This window comes from Herpailurus yagouaroundi, unplaced genomic scaffold (assembly GCF_014898765.1).
Source record: "Herpailurus yagouaroundi ecotype Mexico unplaced genomic scaffold, PumYag 185, whole genome shotgun sequence".
NCBI classification, from domain to species: Eukaryota; Metazoa; Chordata; class Mammalia; order Carnivora; family Felidae; genus Herpailurus; species Herpailurus yagouaroundi.
This window is the reverse complement of record NW_024412416.1, coordinates 21212938-21233687: the sequence shown is the minus strand read 5'-3', so window position 1 is coordinate 21233687 and position 20750 is coordinate 21212938. Positions and strand designations below refer to the sequence as shown.

General features: G+C 39.4%; 1 protein-coding gene across 5 annotated transcripts in view; it reads left to right on the top strand.

Annotated features, from left to right (window-relative positions):
- Window positions 1–20750, top strand: part of APBA2 (amyloid beta precursor protein binding family A member 2) — a 273496-nt gene that overhangs the window by 110981 nt on the left and 141765 nt on the right. The gene's annotated exons all lie outside the window — the stretch shown is intronic.

Here is a 20750-nt window from a genome sequence, read left to right as displayed (position 1 = left end):
AGTACTACTTACTATTTTTAAAGGAACATTTCGGACATGTACTTCACTGTCTTGGTGTAGCAAAGTCCAGGTCTACCGCTTGTCATATTTAAAGTGTCCTGTAAAATCCATCCTAATGTCTTGTAATTCTAAGTCATCAGGAAGCCTACTTTCAGAAAACTTCCTATAGTATGAGGGAGAGAGAGAATGCCTGCCATCAGTGGGGAAATGCCAAGAGTAGGTCTGAGATGTGATAACTGTTGAGGGAGTGAAAAAGAGGGGCTTGGAAAGTGCATGGAATCAGAGGTTCTGCTTCTGGGAGAGGGATGCAGCTTGGGAAGCAGAGTGCATCCTGGAGGCAAGGTGTAAAAGAAGGAATGAATCAGCTGGAGGTAAGGAATTTAGTGAAACAACAAAGCATCAAGGAATGAGAATGAGAAAAACCAAAAAGTGGGGGAAGGAGGAGGAAGTGGAGGGGGAGAGGATCCAGGGAGGGGGAGAAGGAGGAGGAAAAGGGTAAGGGGGAGGAGAGTAAGAGGGAGGAGGGGAAGGAGAGGAGGGGGAGGGGAGGAGGAGAAGAAGGAGGAAGAAGGGGAGGGGGGAGAGAAGGAAAATCCTATTATTTATTAAAGAAACTATACTTGAGAGTTGTAAGAAAGGAGGCTATAATTGAGCCAAGTGCCTAAGCAAGCCACACAGATCCCTCTTACTGGACCTTCCCCCCAACTCCTCCCCCCACCCCCATCTCCTGCTATTGCTGGTCCAGGCAAACTGGAGAGTCTAACTAAAATAAATATAAATTTAAACAAACATAGAGTCCATACAATGTTACTGTAAGAAAAAAAAAAAAGAACTGAGTCACAAAATAGGCATATGAAGAGTCAAGAAGTAAAGAGACATGTATAATTAACAAGCAATTGCAAATGGAAAAAAACATGATGAGTGTAGAAATTAAAAAAATTAGACTGAAAATGGATAAACACCAGGGGATACAAAATGAGAGTTTATTAGTTTTTTATTTTTTAAATTTATCTATTTAAATTCAAGTTAGTCAACATACAGGTTGGTTTGGTTTGGGTTTCAGGAGTAGAACCCAGTGATTCATCACTTACATATATAACACCCAGTGCTCATCCCAATAAGTGTCCTCCTTAATGCCCATCGCCACTTAGCCCATCCCCCACTGACCTCCCCTCCAGAGACCCTCAGTTTATTCTCTGTATTTAATAGTCTCTTATGGTTTGCCTCCCTCTCTGTTTTTATCTTGATTTTGCTTCTCTTCCCATATGTTCGTCTATTGTGTTTCTTAAATTCCACATATGAGTGAAATCATATCATATTTGTCTTTCTCTGCCTGACTTACTTTGCTTAGCATAATACAATCTAGTTCTATCCATGTTGTTCCAAATGGCAAGATTTCATTCTTTTTGATTGCAGGGTAGTATTACATTGTATGTATATACCACTTCTTTGTCCATCATCAGTCGGTGGACATTTGGGCTCTTTCCATAATTTGGCTATTGTTGATAGCACTGCTATAAACATTGGGGTGCTTGTGTCCCTTTGGATCAGCATTTTTGTATCCTTGGGATAAATACCTGTACAGTATTGCAGTTGCTGGGTCGTAGGGTAGTTCTATCTGTAACATTTGGAGGAAACTCCATACTGTTTTCCAGAGTGGCTGCACCAGTTTGCTTTCCCACTAGTAGTGCAAAAGTGTTCCAAGTTCTCTGCATCCTCACCAACATCTGTTGTTTTCTGAGTTGTTCATTTTAGCCATTCTAACAGGTGTGAGGTTGTATCTCATTGTGGTTTTTACATGCATTTCCCTGATGGTGAGTGATATTGAGCGACTTTTCGTGTGTCTGTTGGCCATATGGATGTCTTCTTTGGAAAAGTGTCTATTCATGCCTTTTGCCCATTTCTTCACTTGATTATTTGTTTTTTGAGTGTTGAGTTTGATAAATTCTTTTTTTAAAAAATATATACAGGGTTTTTTAAAGTTTATTTATTTTGAGACAGAGAGAGACAGCACGAGTGCAGGAGGGGCAAAGAGAGGAAGGGAGAGAGAGAGAATCCCAAGCAGGCTCCACCTTGTTGGCATAGAGCAGGATATGGGGCTCAAACTCACAAACTGTGAGATCATGACCTGAGCTGAAGTCAAGAGTCAGATGCTTAGCCAACTGAGCCACCTGGGTGCCCCAATAAGTTCTTTATAGATTTTGGATACTAACCCTGTATCCAATATGTCATTGGCAAATATCTTTTCCCATTCCATCAGTTGCCTTTTGGTTTTGTTGATTGTTTCCTCTGTGCAGAAGCTATTTATCTTGATGAAGTTCTGATAGTTCATTTTTGCTTTAATTTCCCTTGCCTCTGGAGACATGTCAAATAAGAAGTTGCCGTGGTCGAGGTCACAGAAGTTGCTGCTTGTTTTCTCCTGTAGGATTTTGATGGTTTCCTGTTTCATTTAGGTCTTTCATCCAATTAGAATTTATTTTTGTGTATGGTATAAGAAAGTGGTCCTGTTTCCTTCTTCTGCATGTCACTGTGCAGTTTTCCCAGCACCATTTGCTAAAGATACTGTCTTTATTCCATTGGATACTCTGTCGAAGATTACTTGGCTATATATTTGTGGGTCCATTTCTGGGTTCTCTATTCTGTTCTATTGTTCTGTTCTGTTTTTTTTTTTGTACCATACTGTCTTGCTGATTATAGCTTTGACTCCAGCTTTGGTTTACTTTTTCAACATTACTCTGACTATTCAGGGTCTTTTGTAGTTCCATACAAATTTTAGGATTGTTTGTTCTAGCTCTGTGAAAAATGCTGTTGTTATTCTGATAGAGATTGCATTGAATGTGTAGGTTGCTTTGGGTAGTATCACTATATTAACAATATTTGTTCTTCCAATCCATGATTATGGAATATTTTTCCATTTTTTTGTGTGTTTTCTTCAATTTCTTTCATAAGTTTTCTATAGTTTTCAGCATACAGATCTTTTACCTCTTTAGTTAGGTTTATTCCTAGGTATTTTATGGTTTTTGCTTCAGTTGTAAATGGGATTGATTCCTTAATTTCTCTTTCTGCTGCTTCATTATTGGTGTATAGAAATGCAACTGATTTCTGTATGTTGATTTTATATCCTGTGACTTTGTTGAATTCATGTATCTATTCCAGCAGTGTTTTGGTGGAGTCTTTCGAGTTTTCCATATAGAGTATCATGTCACCTGTGAAGAATGAAAGTTTGACTTCTTCTTTGCCAATTTGTATGTCATTTATTTCTTTTTGTTGTCGGATTGCTGATGCTAGGATTTCCAGTATTATGTTAATAACAGTGGTGAGAATGGACATTCCTGTTGTGTTCCTGACCTTAGCAGGAAAGCTCTCAGTTTTTCCCCATTGAGGATGATATCAGCTGTGGGCCTTTCATATATGGCTTTTATGATGTTGAGGAATGTTCCTGTTATCCCTATACTTGAGAGTTTTTATTAAGAAAAAAATGCTGTATTTCATCAAATGCTTTTTCCGCATCTATTGAAAAGATCATATGGTTCTTATCCTTTCTTTTATTAATGTGGTGCATCAAATTGATTTGTGAATATTGAACCAGCCCTGCAGCCCAGGCATAAATCCCACTTGACCATAGTGAATAATTCTTTTAGTGTACTGTTTAATTTGGTTTGCTAGTATCTTGTTGAGAATTTTTGCATCCATGTTCATCAGAGATATTGGCCTATAATTCTCCTTTTTAGTGGGGTCTTTGTCTGGTTTTTGAATGAAGGTAATGCTGGTTTCATAGAATGAGTTTGGAAGCTTTCCTTCCATTTCTATTAAAATTTTTTTTTAATGTTTATTTATATTTGAGCGAGAGAGAGAGAGAGAGAGACAGACAGACAGAGGATGAGCAGGGGAGAGGCAGAGGGAGAGAGAGACAGAGACAGAATCTTAAGCAGGTTCCAGGCTCTGAGCTGTCAGCACAGAGCCTGACATGGGACTTGAACCTGCAAGCCATGAGATCATGACCTGAGCCAAAGTCAGACACTCAACCGATTGAGCCACCCAGGCGCCCCATCCTTCCATTTCTATTTTGGAACAGTTTGAGAAGAATAGGTATTCATTCTTCTTTAAAATTGGTAGAATTCCCCTGGGAAGCTGTCTGGCTTACGACTCTTATTTGATGGGAGGTTTTTGGTAACTGATTCAGTTTCTTTGCTGGTTATGGGCCTATGCAAATTTTCTGTTTCTTTCTGTTTCAGTTTTGGTAGTGTGTGGGTGTCTAGGATTTTGTCTATTTCTTCCAGATTGTCCTGTTTGTTAGCATATCGTTTTTCATAGTATTCTCATAATTTGTTTGTATTTCCGTGGTGTTGGTTGTGATCTCTCCTCTTTCATTTGTGATTTTATCTAGTTGGGTCCTTTCTCTTATCTTTTTGAGAAGTCTGGCTAGGCATTTATCAATTTTGTTTATTCTTTAAAAAAAACCAACTTTTACTTTTATTGATCTTTTCTACTGTTTTTTTTTTTGTTTGTTTCTATATCATTTATTTCTGCTCTAATCTTTATTATTTCCCTTCTTCTGCTGGCTTTTGCCTTTGTTTGCTGCTCCTTTTCTAGCTCCGTTAGGTGTAAGGTTACGTAGTGTATTTGGGACCTTTTTTTCTTCTTGAGATAGGTGTGAATTGCAACATAATTTCCTCCTAGGTCTGCCTTTGCTGCATCCCAAAAGGTTTGGATGGTCGTGTTTTCATTTTCATTGCCTTCCATGTATTTTTTCATTTCTTTAATTTTCTGGTTAATCCATTCATTCTTTAGTAGGATGTTCTTTAACCTCCATGTATTTGAGGACTTCCCAAATTTTTTCTTGTGGTTGATTTCAAGTTTTATAATGTGATCTGAAAATATGCATGGTATGATCTCAATTTTTTTGTACCTGTTGAGGGCTGATCTGTGACCCAGTATGTGATCTTTTCTGGAGAGTGTTGCAAGTGTGCTCAAGAAGAATGTGTATTCTGCTGCTTTATAAAGGATGAAATATTCTGAATATATGTTAAGTCTATCCAGTCCAGTGTGTCCTTCAAATCCATTGTTTCCTTATTGATTTTCTGCTTAGATGATCTATCCGTTGTTGTAAGTGGGGTATTAAAGTCTCTATTATTATGGTATTATCAATAAGTTTCTCTATGTTTGTGATTAATTGATTTATATATTTGGCTGTTCCAAGTTCGGGGTATAAATATTTACAATTGTTAGATCTTCTTGATGGATAGACCCCTTGATTATGATATGATGCCATTCTTCATCTCATGTTACAGTCTTTATTTTAAAATATAGTCTGATATAAGTATGGCTACTCTGGCTTTCTTCTGACCTCCATTAGCATGATAGATGGTTCTCCATCCCTGACTTTCAATCTGCAGGTGTCCTTAGGTCTAAAATGAGTCTCTTGTAGGTAGTATATAGATGGATCTTGTTCTTTTATCCATTCTGATGCCCTGTGTCTTTTGATTGGAGCATTTAGTCCATTTATGTTCAGAGTGATTATGGAAAGATATGAATTTAGTGCCATTGTGTCGTCTGTAGATTTGATGTTTCTTCTGATGTTCTCTGATCCTTTGTAGTCTATGCTGTTTTTTTATTCCTTCACTCAGTCCCCCCTTAAAATTTCTTGCAGGGCCGTTTTAGTGATCATGAACTCTTTTAGTTTTTGTTTGTCTGGGAAAGCCTTTATCTCCCCTTCTATTCTGAATGCAGCCTTGCTAGATAAAGGATCCTTGGCTGCATATTTTTCCTGTTCAGCAAAATGAATATTTCCTGCCACTCCTTTCTGGCCTGCCAAATTTCAGCGGACAGGTCTGTCACTAACCTTATGTGTCTACCCTTGTAGGTTGAGGACCTTTTGTCCCTAGCTGCTTTCAGAATTCTCTCTTTAACCTTGTATTTTGGAAGTTTCACTATATGTCATGGTGTTGATCTGTTTTTGTTGATTTTGAAGGGAGTCACCTGTGCCTTTTTGTCTTGGGTGCCTGTTTCCTTCTCCAGACTAGAGTAGTTCTCAGCTATAATTTGTTCAAATAAACCTTCAGCTCCTTTTTTTCATTCTTCTTCTGGGACTCCTATGATACCAATCTTGTTTTGCTTCATAGAATCACTTAGTTCTCTGAGTCTGCCCTCATGAACTAGTAACTTCCTTTCCCTCTTTTTTTCAGCTTCATTATTTTCCATAACTTTATCTTATATTTCACCTATTCTCTCCTCTACTTCTTTAATCTTCGCTGTTACTGTATCTAGTTTATTTTGCATCTCTGTTATAGCATTTTTAAATTCATCCTGACTAGTTCTTAGGTCTGTGATTTCTGCAGCAAGGGTTTCTCTGGTGTCTTCTATGCTTTTTTCAAGCCCAGCTAGTAGTCTTACGATTCTTGTTCAGATATATTGTTCTATTGTTTTGAGCAAGTCCCTGGCTGTGATTTCTTCCTGACCTTTGTTTTAGGGAGAATTTCTCCATCTTGTCATTTTAGTTAAGTTTCTGTCTTCTGTGTGTTAAAAACACATTTTTTTTAATGTTTACTTTTCTTGAGAGAGAGAGAGAGAGAGACAGAGTGTGAGCAGGGAAGGGGCAGAGATTGAGAGAGAGAAAGAGAGAGAGAGAGAGACAGAATCTGAAGCAGGCTCAAGGCTCTGAGCTGTCAGCACAGAGCCCAATGTGGGGCTCGAATTCACAGACTGCGAGATCATGACCGGAGATGAAGTCAGACACTTAACCAACCGAGCCACCCAGGAGCCCCATATATTTTGCATGTTTTAAAAGCTTATTATGTGTCCTGCCCTGAGAGTACTACTTTATTAAAAATGGTCATACATTGTCTATGGGCTGGTACTCCAGGAAGTGTTTCTGGTGTATGCTGTGTGCACTCTGCTGTTGCATTTTAGCTGCCCTTAGCCTAAGGTCAGTCCTCTGCAGGGCTCCCCCTTCCTTGCAGTGGTGGAGTGTTTGAACCTTTAACTGGGTGTGCTTTGATTTGTCTGTTGATGTAATCCTGGAAAAAATGGGGGGAGTGGCTGATCCCATAAAAAGAGAAAAGGAAAGGGAACACACAAAAAACAAAACAGAGAATAAAAAAACTATAAGGCTAATTCTAAGGACAAAGGAAGAAAAAAAGAAAACTCAGAAGAAAAGAGAAAAGAAGGAAAAGAAATGAATAAAAAGAAAGCCTGATCCAAGGGGAAAAAAAGATAAAATTACAAAAACCCCCAAACCAGTCAGAAACTATGAGCCTGATTACAAAAGAAAAGAAAGAGGAAGAAAAAAAAAAACAGTTGTTCATTGGTGCCTGGGGGGTGGTGTCTATGCTGGTGTGGAACAGAGGCTGGCTGCATTGGCTCAGAGTCCTTTGTGCCCCAGTAAATAAGCAGTTGCAGGGCACGGAGGGGCGGGGTTTGGTGTAAGTGTGTCTTGCCTCCACTGGGGGTCACTGTGCTGCTCTCTGAAGTACCACCCTGAGTGGTGTTGGGAGAAAAAATGTTGCTACCCCAATCTCTCATCCCTGTATTAAGGATCTCAGCCCCTGTTGTTCAGGCAGCCCTCAAAGAATAGCGAGGGCAGTCAGGTGGCCCTGTGCCACAACTATCCTGCGACTTCTCCTTGGCTTGTGGCTAGGATTCAAAACCCAAAGTCTTGGGGCATTTGGGTGGCTCAGTTGGTTAAGTATCCAACTTCGGTTCAGGCCGTGATCTCGCAGTCCGTGGGTTTAAGCCCCACGCTGGGCTCTGTGCTGACAGCTCAGAGCCTGGAGCCTGCTTCAGATTCTGTGTCTCCTTCTCTCTCTGCCCCTTCCTCTCCCTCTCTCTCTCTCTCTCTCTCTCTCTCTCTCTCTCTCTCTCTCTTAAAAATAAACATTAAAAAAAAACCCAAAATCTTAAAGGACCTGGCATGGTGCAGATCCACTCCCCTCCTCTGTGGTAGAGCCTCTCCAACCTCTGATGAAAAGCCTTTGGGTGGCACCTGCAGGGTCTTTTGTCCTTGGAGAGCTAATAAACCTTCTTCCAAAAGTACTCCAGGAAGGGGACTGTTCTCTCCCAGTGTACCCTGGTGATTGCTACACCATGCTATGCACTCTGGGACAGCTCTCTCCTTCCCAGGAGCACATGCTGCAACTCCACTCAGGAGAAAGTTGCACATTTCCAAAACCTCAGGGTTTGAGCTCTACACGCTGATTGCAAAAAAGAACTGGTGCACTCATTGCTTCTCACTCCCCAGTTCGTGGTCCAGAGAGGTTTTCCTCTTGTGCTAACTCGATGCCGCACTATCTCAGTCCCTCTCTATTTCTCTCTTTGGTCTCTCCACAGAAGCGGTTATCCTCCCCTTCATGGCTCCACCATTTTTCTCTCCCCCAACTCACATCCATGTACCTTGCACCTGCTAAGCTGTCTCCTTCCAGCTGTGGGGATCTTTCTGCCTCTCTGCACATTGATTTCCTGAGTGTTCCAAGGAATCTGACCTCAATACAGCTGTGTTTGAGGGATGTGGGAAGCCCAGGGTCCCCCTAAATCTCCACCATCTTAACTCCTCCAAACAAATGAAGATGAGGCTAGCATTGGATCTTGCTGAGCACATAGGCTCTGAAGTAAGACTACCTGGCTTATAATCTTGGTGTCAACCTGGGCAAATTACTTAACTTCTTTGTGCTTCCCAACCCACTGCACAGAGCCTGGCCCAGCGCTGCTGATCACTAGACGGGGACAAGCTGGGTCCAAGATGGCTTCCAAAATGGGAGTTTATTAAACTAAGGGAAGGAATTGAAGTATCTCTGAAAAAAAAAGTATTTCTGAAATTACTAGAATATTATAAGGTGTCCAGGGAGACAGTAATTGCAACTCAAAGTACAGTCAGTTAAGCGTCTGACTCTGGATTTTGGCTCAGTTCATGATCCCAGGGTTCTGCAATTGAGCCCCACGTTGGGCTCTGCACTGAGCTTAGAGCCTCCTTGGCATTCATCCTCTCTCTCTCTCTCTCTCTCTCTCTCCCTCTCCCTCTCCCTCTCCCTCTCCCTCTCTCCCGCTCTCTCTCTTTCTCTCTCCCCCTTCTCTCTTCCTCTGCCTCTCTCCCCCAGTCATGTGTGCTCTTCTCTTTCTCAAAACAAAAATACAGTAAGGTTAGAAGTGGACAGCTGCAAGAAAATGAAACAGAAATAAAGAGATAGAAAGGCCCCAAACATACTGATAGAAGAAGATCCAACATACCTATAGCTGGAGACCTTGATGTAGAAAAGAGAAGCAATGAACAGAACTAAAATTTAAAAAGAATTCAAGAGCAAATTCCTGAAACAAAATATCTGAATCTACATGGAAATACTGTTGGCCCTGAACAATGTGGGTTTGAACTGAATGGGTCTACTTCTGTGTGGATTTTTAAAAGAATAATACAGTACCATATAACTATGTTTTTTCTTTCATAGGATTTTCTTAATAAGATTTTCTTTTCTCTAGCTTGCTTTACTGTAAGAATACAGTATATAATTGATATACAGAATATGTGTTAATTGAAACTGTTTATGTTATCAGTAAGGCTTCTGGACAGCAGCAGACTATTGGTAGTTTAATTTTGGGGGATTCAGAAGTTAGATGTGGATTTTCAACTGTGTGGGGATGGGCCCCCCTAATCTTCACATTGTTCAAGGGCTAACTGAAATCCACTGTCATTCTGGGAATGATCAACTCAAACTTCTGCTCTACAGCTATTGGACATTAAAGGTAAATGTACCATCAGCTGGGCCTCCAGGCAAAATGACCAAGTTATTTACAAAGGAAAGAAAGCCAAGTAACGATCAGACTTTGTGACCATGACATCCAAAGAAAAGTAGCAGTGGCACAACATTTTCAAGAAACTCAAGAAAAGAAAATGTAAACTAAGGATTTTATATTCAGCCAACTGGCCTTTCAGTGTCAAGGTTTTAGTAAAATAGTAAAAAAAAAAATGCAAGAAGTGAAATAATATTGTACCCACCAGTCCTATTTTAAGAATCTACCAGAATCTGTTGTAGGCTGGGGTGGCAGAAGTGGTCTGCCCTGGATGCAGGCAATTAGAAGTTGCTTCATCTGCATATAATTTAAAAACAATAGTAAAAATTACTAAAAAGTTGCTTTATATTATCACTGTGCTCCAGCACTGTTAAAGAATATCAGTTGTGAAAATGAAAATCTCCTGGGAAAAAAAATCTCTTTTTGGTCTACTTTCTAAGCAATTTTTCCTTTTAGTACCATGCATCAGCTTCAAATTTACAACAAATAATGTAAACATTATTTACAACTGTAAATAAACATTGCATTCTGCATGGCACTTAATTTGAAGAATTCCCCATTAGTCATCCTCTGACATACATAGGCTCAGGTACACATGGATTATTTTGAGAGTTAAGTTCGTAACTGTTCAGAATCACCCAAGCTCCCTTCATGTAGAGCCTTCTTCTGTGGGACTACATATTTCTGCACTTAAATAGTAGACTTAGAAATAAATAATGCTAGCACAGTAACTGTGAAGACAAAGAAACAGAATTTTCATTTCTTTAATTCCATCATTTTGTGTGACTGCTTGGCAGTTTCATTTGTGTTTAAAATTGAAACAGTAGAACAGCGTAAACTATAAAGTGTAGTATTTTTGTTTGATAACAAAATAATCAACATAGGAAATACTGTGTTGAATTGGAATTGTATCTTTAAAATGGAAATTTCTTTGTGTGTGTGTGTGTGTGTGTGTGTGTGTGTGTGTGTGTATCTTTTTTAGAAAGAGCACGAGCGGGGAGGGGCAAAATTGGGGGCGGGGAGAGAGAGAGAGAGAGAGAGAGAGAGGGAGAGAATCTTAAGCAGACTCTATACCCAGTGCAGAGCCTGATGCAGGGCTTGATCTTGCAACTGTGAGATCATGACCTGAGCTGAAATCAAGAGTTGGATGCTTAACTGAGTAAGCCACCCAGGTGCCCCAAAAATGTAAATGTCATTTTAAAAAATATTTATTTATTTTGAGAGAGAGAGCACGAGTAGGGGAGGGGCAGAGAAAGGGAGAGAGAGTTAAAGAATCCCAGGCAGGCTCCACACTGTCAGTGCAGAATCCAATGTGGGGTTCGAACCCGTGAACCATGAGATCATGACCTGAGCCAAAACCAAGAGTTGGATGCTTAACCAACTGAGCTACCTGGGTACCCCAGAGATTTTTCTTTTAAATTGTTTTTTAAGTTACAGATCATGTTAAGGAAATAATGACAATTACTGGTTATTATTATGATGACTACTGAAAATATTTTTGTCATATAGATAGTGGAGGTATTAAAATGATCCACTATGGGTGTTGAATATATATATATATATATATATATATATATATATATATATATATATATGCCATGTGGTAGAGGACAGATTTCATTCAGTTAAAAGATAGTTGGGGGGAAAAAACTAAAACTAAATAAGGGAATGAAGAAAACAGACTACATATTTTTTTATGGTTTTTGGTACAGTTGTAAATGGGATTGATTCCTTGATATCTCTTTCTGTTGCTTCATTATTGGTGTATAGAAATGTAACTGATTTCTGTACATTGATTTACCTAACCAAAGAGATAAAAGATCTGTATGCTGAAAACTGTAGAAAACTTATGAAAGAATTGAAGACGACACAAAGAAATGAAATAACATTCCATGCTAATGGATTGGAAGAACAAATATTGTTAAAACGTTGATACTACCCAAAGCATTCTACACATTCAATGCAATTGCAATCAAAATAGCACCAGCATTTTTCTCAGAGCTAGAAAAAACAATCCTAAAACTTGTATGGAACTGCAAAAGAGGCCAAATAGCCAAAGTAATGTTGGAAAAGAAAACCAAAGCAGGAGGCATCATAAACCCGGATTTTAGCCTGTACTACAAAGCTGTAATCATCAAGACAGTATGGTATTGGCACAAAAACAGACATATAGATCAGTGGAATAGAGTAGAGAACCCAGAATTGGATCCACAGATGTATGACCAACTGATCTTTGACAAAGCTGGAAAGAGTATCCAATGGAAAACAGACAGTCTCTTTAGCAAATGCTGCTAGGAGAACTGGGCAGCAACATGCAGAAGATTGAAACTGGGCTACTTTCTCACATATACACCAAAATAAAATGGAGAAATACCTAAACCATTAAAATTCTAGAGGAGGAAACAGGCAACAACCTCTTTGACCTCAGCTGCATCAATTTCTCACTTGACACATCTCCGAAGGCAAGGGGAATAAAAGAAAAAATGAACTATTGGGACCTCATGAAGATAAAAAGCTTCTGCACTGCAGAGGAAACAGTCAACAAAACTAAAAGGCAGCCAAAGGAATGGGAGAAGATATTTGCAAATGACATATTGGATAAAGGGTTAGTATCCAAAATCTATAAAGAACTTACCAAACTCAACACTCAAAAAACAAATAATCCAGTGAAGAAATGGGCAGAAGACATGAATAGACACTTTATCAAAGAAGGCATCCAGATAGTCAACAGACAAAGATGCTCAACATCCCTGATCATCAGGGAAATACAAATCAAAACCACATTGAGATACCACCTCACACTGGTCAGAGTGGCTAAAATTAACTCAGGAGACAATAGAAAGTGAAGAAAGGGGAACCTCTTGCACTGTCGGTGGGAATGCAAACTGGTGCAGCCACTCAGGAAAACAGTATGGAGGTTCCTCAAAAAATTAAAAACAGAATTACTCTATGACCCAGCAAAAGCACTACTAGGAATTTATCCAAAGTTTATAGGAATGCTGATTCATAGGGGCACATGTACCCCAATGTTTATAGCAGCACTATCAACAATAGCCAAATTGTGGAAAGAGCCCAAATGTCTATCAACTGATGAATGGATAAAGCAATTGTGGTATACAAGGGATCCAGGAGTGCTGATGCATAGGGGCACTTGTACCCCAATGTTTATAGCAGCACTTTCAACAATAGCCAAATTATGGAAAGAGCCTAAATGTCCATCAACTGATGAATGGATAAAGCAATTGTGGTTTATATACACAATGGAGTACTACGTGGCAATGAGAAAGAATGAAATATGGCCCTTTGTAGCAGCATGGATGGAACTGGAGAGTGTGATGCTAAGTGAAATAAGCCATACAGAGAAAGACAGATACCATATGGTTTCACTCTTATGTGGATCCTGAGAAACTTAACAGAAACCCATGGGGGAGGGGAAGGAAAAAAAAAGAGGTTAGAGTGGAAGAGATCCAAAGCATAAGAGACTCTTAAAAACTGAGAACAAACTGAGGGTTGATGGGGGGTGGGAGGGAGGGGAGGGTGGGTGATAGGTATTGAGGAGGGCACCTTTTGGGATGAACACTGGGTGTTATATGGAAACCAATTTGACAATAAACTTCATATATTGAAAAAATAAATAAATAGAATTCCATTCCCTGCCAAAAAAAGAAAAAAAAAAAAAAGAAAATGTGGTATATATATTCAATGGAATACTACTTGGCAATGAAAGAGAATGAAATTTTGTCATTTGCAACAATGTGGATCAAACTGGAGGGTATTAATGCTAAGTGAAATAAGTAAGAGAAAGACAGATATCATATGTTTTCACTCATATGTGGTTTGAGAAACTTAACAAAAGATCATTGGGGAAGGGAAGGGGAAAAATAGTTACAAACAGAGAGGGAGACAAACCATAAGCGACTCTTAAATACAGAGAACAAACTTTGGGTTGATGAGGGGTGTGGGAGGAGGGGAAAATGGGTGATGGGCATTGAGGAGGGCACTTGTTGGGATGAGCACTGGGTGTGGTGTGTAAGTGATGAATCATGGGAATCTACTCCCGAAGCCAAGAGCACACTGTATACACTATATGTTAGCTAATAAATTATATTTAAAAAAAAGAAAATAGACTACAGCGTGAAATACAGTAGCTACAACACAAAATAATGTGACAGCTGAAATCAAACACACCAGCCAACACTAATAAAATTTAAGTGGATTTATTTCTTTTAATTCTCTTTATTTTTAAATTCTATTTAAAGAGTATGTATTTATATTTCCTTCTACTTATGAGGTGATTAATACATCTTTTTTATTTTTTATATCTAATTTAAATTACAGTTAATGTACAGTCTAGTATTAGTTTCAGGTGTAAAACACTTCCATACTACACCTGATGCTCATCACAAGTGCACTCTTTAACTCCCATCATCTGTTTAACTCACTGTCCCACCCACCTCTCCTCTGGTAACCATCAGTTTGTTCTCTATTGTTAAGAGTCTCTTATGGTTTGCTTCCCTCTCTGTTTTTTTCTCCCCCTTCCCCTATGTTCATCTCTTTTGTTTCTTAAATTCCACATATGAGTGAAGTCATATAGTATTTGTCTTTCTCTGACTTATTTTGCTTAGCATAATACTCTCTAGCTCCATCCACATCATTGCAAATGGTAAGATTTCATTCCTTTTTATGTTTGAGTAATATTCCATTGTGTGTGTATGTATGTGTGTGTATATATACATATATACCACCTCTTATTTATCCATTCATGAGTTGATGGACATTTGGGCCCTTTTCATAATTTGGCTATTGTTAATAATACTGCTATAAACATCAGGGTGCATATATCCCTTTGAATTAGTATTTTTGCATCCTTTGGGTAGATACCTAGTAGTGCAATTGCTGGATCATAGGGTAGTTCTATTTTTAACTTTTTGAGGAACCTCCATACTGTTCCCATAGTGGCTGCACCATGTTGCATTCCCACCAACAGTGCAGGAGGATTCCCTTTTCTTCACATCCTCACCAACACCTGTTGTTTCCTGTGTTGTTAATTTTAACCTTTCTGATTGGTGTGAAGTGATAGTTCATTGTTGTTTTGATTTGTGTGTCTCTGATGGTGAGTGATGTTGAGTATCTTTTCATGTATCTGTTGGCCATATGGATGTCTTCTTTGGAAAAAAATGTCTATTCATGTCTTCTGCCCATTTCTTCACTGGATTGTTTTTTGGTTGTTGAGTTTTATAAGTTCTTTATTTTGGATACAAACTCTTTATCAGATATGTCATTTGCAAATATCTTTTCCCATTCCATTGCTTGCCTTTTAGTTTTGCTGATTTTTTCCTTCTCTGTGTACATGGATTTAATCCACTAATTAAAAGACTTTCAGATTGGTTCATGCTATGGCACCCAGCTCTACTGTTTAAGAGAGTCATACCTAAAACAAAGTAATTAGAAAAGCTGGAAAGGATGGGAGGGTGTATAGAAATGAAGCCACTGGGAAGAGAAAGAAATTAAGAGTTTTAATCCTGATTTCAACTGTGAAAATAAAGGAAACCTCATTAAAAACAAAGTCAGGAAGTCCTGAAGAGGAACTCTCAAATACTGCTATCCATATCCCTGCAGGAGGAGGCTTACTTTCCACACAGGAAGAATGAAGAATTTCTCCCTTGCCAAGCAACAGCCCTGCCAATGAGAAACCAGTTACCACCCTCGACTTTATGAAACAGCCCCTCCCACCTTCCTCCTTTCCTCCTAAATGCAAGCCCCGCTCTGCTAGTCTCTGGACTTGCCTATGGTTTGCCCTGGTTTGCTTCTTCTGCACTGTAATTCCTCTGCTGTTCCCGAATAAACTCATTTTGCAGGTAAAATGGCTGGCTCTTTTTTTGGTTTTTGTTTTTAAGGTCAACATCCCCAAGGTAGAATTCAGACCAAAAACATGCAATGAAACAAAAAGGGATACTGTATAACACAAAAGGCTGCAATTTGCAGAGGAAGTATGATAATTGTGGTTATGAATGCTACACTGAACATTGATAGAACCTCCATCAAGCAGAGACCACATGTGAGGCAGGAGATGTGGAAAGAAGTGTACTAATTCTGGAGACCATGATAGCCACTCTGTATCCAAGACATGTGAAGTAGACAAAGAAGTATGCCCCGACATACCAGACTTTGTACCATGATAATAGAGAATACAACTTTGTTTCCAGAATACATGGAACATTTATGAAAGTTGACATCTATTAGGTTACAAAGAAAACTTCAATAAGTTCTTGCAACATAGAAATGATATAAACAATGTTATGTCATCACAATGCAATAAAACTAGAAGTTAATCATAAGATAAAAAACAAAAAGGCCTTTCAACTTGGAAAATCACAAGATTAAACTCTATAAATACATCAATCTATGGGATGCACATAAAACTGTGTCTCAAAAAAATGAATTAAACATGCAACTGAAAATCTTAGATAAAACAACCAAATAAACTGAGTGAGCAGAATGGCAAATAAGAGTAAGTTGGAAACCAATGAATTAGAACAGAAAAACAAAGAAGTAGTAACAAAATGCTGACTCTTAGGAAAAAAATTCAAATGAATAAACCACTAACCTAATTATGAGAGAGATAGGGTACAAATACACACAATAAGAAATTATAATAGGAAAATAATCAACAAAATGCAGCATGTTAAAAAAATCATTAGAAGTTACTTTTTACTATGCTGTGCGAATAAATGTGAAGACCTGGATAAAAAGCGTACTTCTCTAGGAAAATGGAATTACCCAAATGGACCCCAGTAGACACATAACGTTTAAACAACCCAATTTCCACTGGAAAAAAAAAAAAAACAGAAAAATCTCCAGACCTATATAGCTTCTCACAGGAGAATTCTGTCAAATCTTAAAATAATGGATAATCTTGATGCTACCCATTCTACTGCCTAGAAAAAAAAAATGGAAACCTCAAGATTATTTGATAAAAGAAGCTTCCACCCCAATCTCATTTAGGAATATTGATGTAAAATTCCTAAATAAAATGTCAGCAGAGAGAACCTTGTAAAAATTGGTTTTGGGATGACTGCATCACCGAATGGGAGAAACGCAATCTTTCCTCCTGAGTAGGAAAACACCCAGCCCGCATCCCTGCCCTCCTCCCTGTGTTTCTCCTTTACACGCACTGCTACCACATTCACAACACTTCTGACACCGGATGTGTGAGGTTTTTCCTACACCAAGCAGTTCTTTAGCACACCAGCTGTGTATCCTGCACTTTAACTCAGTTCTGACACTGTCTTCCTGGAGGTAGCGTCACATCCCACAGCAAGTCCAGGTTGTCATCTGTCCTTCTGACAGATTGGCTATAAATCTGAGGTTTCCCTGATCTCCTCCTAGAATTAATCAATCAATTAATTTGCTAGAGCAGCTCACAGAACTCAGGAAAATAGTCACTTATGTTTATCAGTTTATTACAAAGTATGATAAAGAATACAGATGAATAGCCAGATGAAGAAATACATAGGACGAGGTCTGCCAGGGTCCTAATCACAGGAACCTCTGTCCTCGCGGAGTTGGGGCATGCCACCCTACCAGTATAGATGTGTTTACTAATGTGGGTGCTCTTTGAACCCCATACTTTTGGGATTTTAAGGCTTCCTCATGTGGCCATGATGAATCATGCATTCTATTTCTAGCCCCTCTCCCCTCTCAAGAGAATGAGGATTACGCTTTGTACTTTTTGATGACCAGCCTCCCATCCAACAGCCATCTGGGAGCCCACCACGAGTTCCCCCATTAGAACAAAGACACTCTTTTTTTTTAATGTTTATTTATTTTTGAGAGAGAGAGCATGAGAGCCAGGGAGGGGAAGAGAGAGAAGGAGATGCAGAATCTGAAGCAGGCTTCAGGTTCTGAGTTGTCAGCACAGAGCCTGATGTGGGGCTCAAACCTGTGAACCATGAGATCATGACCTGAGACAAAGTCAGATGCTTAACTACCTGAGCCACTCAGGCACCCTCAGAACAAAGACATTCCAATCACTCAGGGAATTCCAAGGTTTTCAGGAGCCCTGTGTCAGGAATAGAGGTCAGAGATCAAATTAGCAAAAGAGGTCTCTAGTGCTCCTATCATTTAAGAAATTATAAGGGGTTTTGGAGCCCTGTGCCAGGAATCTGGGCAGAGACTAACATATAGTTTCATTATCTCAGAATAGCTATTTGGATAAAGATAAAATTTATCTACAGGCATGTATTTCAAATGGCTCTAGGTGCTAGTTACCACAAGTACTGGAATTCTTTTATACATGAATTCTTTTATACATGCAGGTAAGGGAAATTATGATTCACAATCCAAAAACATCATTGAAAAAGATTGATAAATTCAAGTGCATTAGGAAAAAAAAAAACCCCTTTTAGATGGGGGGTGGGGAACACCATAAGCAAAGGGAAAAACCAAATAATTAGCCAGGAAAAAGTAATTGCAACTTAGATCATGAACAAAGCTTATTTTTCCTAAAATATAAGGAATTAATAAAAATTGAAAGGAATAATAGGCACAAAATCTAAATAGAAAATAGGTAAAAGATGTGAACAGAGGGTTTACAGAGAAATACATGCAAATGGTCTTTTAAGTGTATGAAAAGATGTAAAAGAAATGTAAATTAAAACTAGCCTGAGATACCATTTCTCACTGCCAAGAATGGCATAAATCCAAGGTTGACAGCACTCTTTGTTGGTGAGGTTGTGGAGAACAACAACATGCTCCAAGCCCCTGAGGGGATGGACAGCCTGGACCCCAGTGGATCTGCCTTGACCCTGCCCCAGCCATCTACTTCCCTGAATTTACTTGGAAGACAGCACCTAAACACACACACACACACACACACACACACACACACACACACACACACTTTTTTTTTCATAGCATATAGAGACCTGATTTTAATAGGTTTTCTTTTATATCCTTCAATAAGTTAATAGGTCTTTTTCAGGGGCGCCTGGGTGGCTCAGTCGGTTAAGCGGCCGACTTCGGCTCAGGTCATGATCTCGCGGTCTGTGAGTTCGAGCCCCGCGTTGAGCTCTGTGCTGACAGCTCAGAGCCTGGAGCCTGTTTCAGATTCTGTGTCTCCCTCTCTCTGACCCTCCCCTGTTCATGCTCTGTCTCTCCCTGTCTCAAAAAGAAATAAAACGTTAAAAAAATAAAAAAAAAGTTAATAGGTCTTTTTCTATAAAGGTCTTGTATTTTTACATTAGGTTGATTCCTAGGTATCTATTTTTGGCGACTGTCCAAGTGGCATTTCTTTGGAAATGACCTTTTGTGATAGTTGTTGAGTTGGTGTATTGCTGTTCAGCAACCTTCCTGAGTCGTTTATAGACTCTTAGATTTTCCCCATGGACAGCATGTCCCCTGTAAATAATTCCAGGTGGATCTCATCCAATTCAATCCTCACTCTTTGATTTGTTGTGTTTTCTTATTTCTTTGGTTAGGAGTGACAGGACGGTGTTAGGCAGAAGCAGTGAGGCTGTGAATTCTTGTCTTGTTCCTTCCTGTGGGGCCATATCTAATGATCCAACATTATGATATTTTCTGTGGACACACTCTTCTGTTCACGAACACCTTTTCTGCTTATTTCCTTAGAGTTTTCCCCCCTCTTTAATTATGAATGAGTACTGAATTTTCTGAAATGTTTTTTTCTGCACAATTGAGATGATCTTTTCATGTGGTGACTTATGTTATAGCATTCACAGCTTTTCTAATAGTAACCAGTTTGACATTGTTGGGATGAATCAGTATTTCATCATGAGGTGTTTGCTTGGCAATTACTGGGTGCACTCAGCTACTGTTTCATTTAGGATTTTTGCATCTATGTTTATAAGTGAGTTTGGCCAAAATTTACCATTCTCATTCTTATTTTTTATTTTTTATTTTTTGGCTTTAGTAGAGAGGTTATTTTGGACTCGTAATATTCAGTTTTTGGACACATGAGACAGATGATCTGTTCCTTGATGGTCTCGTTAAAGTTCACCTGTAACACCTTGGAGCCCTGGTGGGTTACTTGGTGGGCAGTTTCTGACTTTAATAAAGTCTATTCAGAATGCAGAAATAAACCTTGCCTCACTGGTGGGTTTCCTTCAGCACTACCATTTTTCTTATTTGTGACTGTGTGAGCCCCACCCCAGGATTCTCCTAAGTGAATAAATAATAAATAGCCCTCTGGCCTTGCTCCCTGTGTTGGATGCTCAAAGTGGGAGCATGATTCCGTCCCCTGGGATTCAGCCTTTCCACTATCCTGTGAAGGTGGTGAATGCCGTGTGTGAGAGACACTGGTTCATTAAGAAAACAAGCATAGGGCATGCTTAGCTTCCAGGATGCTGGGGGCTACCTCCAGGTTCTGTCCAGCACATCAAGTCCCTGGAACATTCTGGAATTGGGGAAAGTGAGCTATCTTCCAGACATGGGCATGTTTTGCCTTCCTTTCTGTTCTTGTGCATGTCAGGCACATGCCCTTTCTAGAAAATGCCTTGATGCCTAGCACAGAAATGCTGAGAAGCACACAGAAAGGAGAATGTTACTGACTGTCTGCCATGTATCTCTTAAACAGTGGAAAGTTGGGGTGGTAGGACCCACTTACCAGTCTGCCCCATCCTCAGTCTGCCACATCCATAGCTTGGGCTGTGGTCTCAGGTCTCAGGCAGACCTCAGTTCAGTTGCCAGCTCTGACGCTTAGGGGCTGTGTGACTGCTCTGAGCCACATCATCTAAAGCTGACAAACTAGGAAAACGAAACAAAATAGATCTGTCTCAAAGAGTCTGGTGAGGCCAAGCTGTGGAGGCTTTTGTGAAGGGCTGCTGTGCCCTGGCTTGGTGGGTTAGCATCTTTCTCCTTTCTTTGGCCCCCTTTCCATCTCACTCAAAGGTGAGAGCCTTGTCCCTCTTGAGTGTTTGCCAAGGGAAGGTTCAGGTATGCCACCAGCTTGGTCA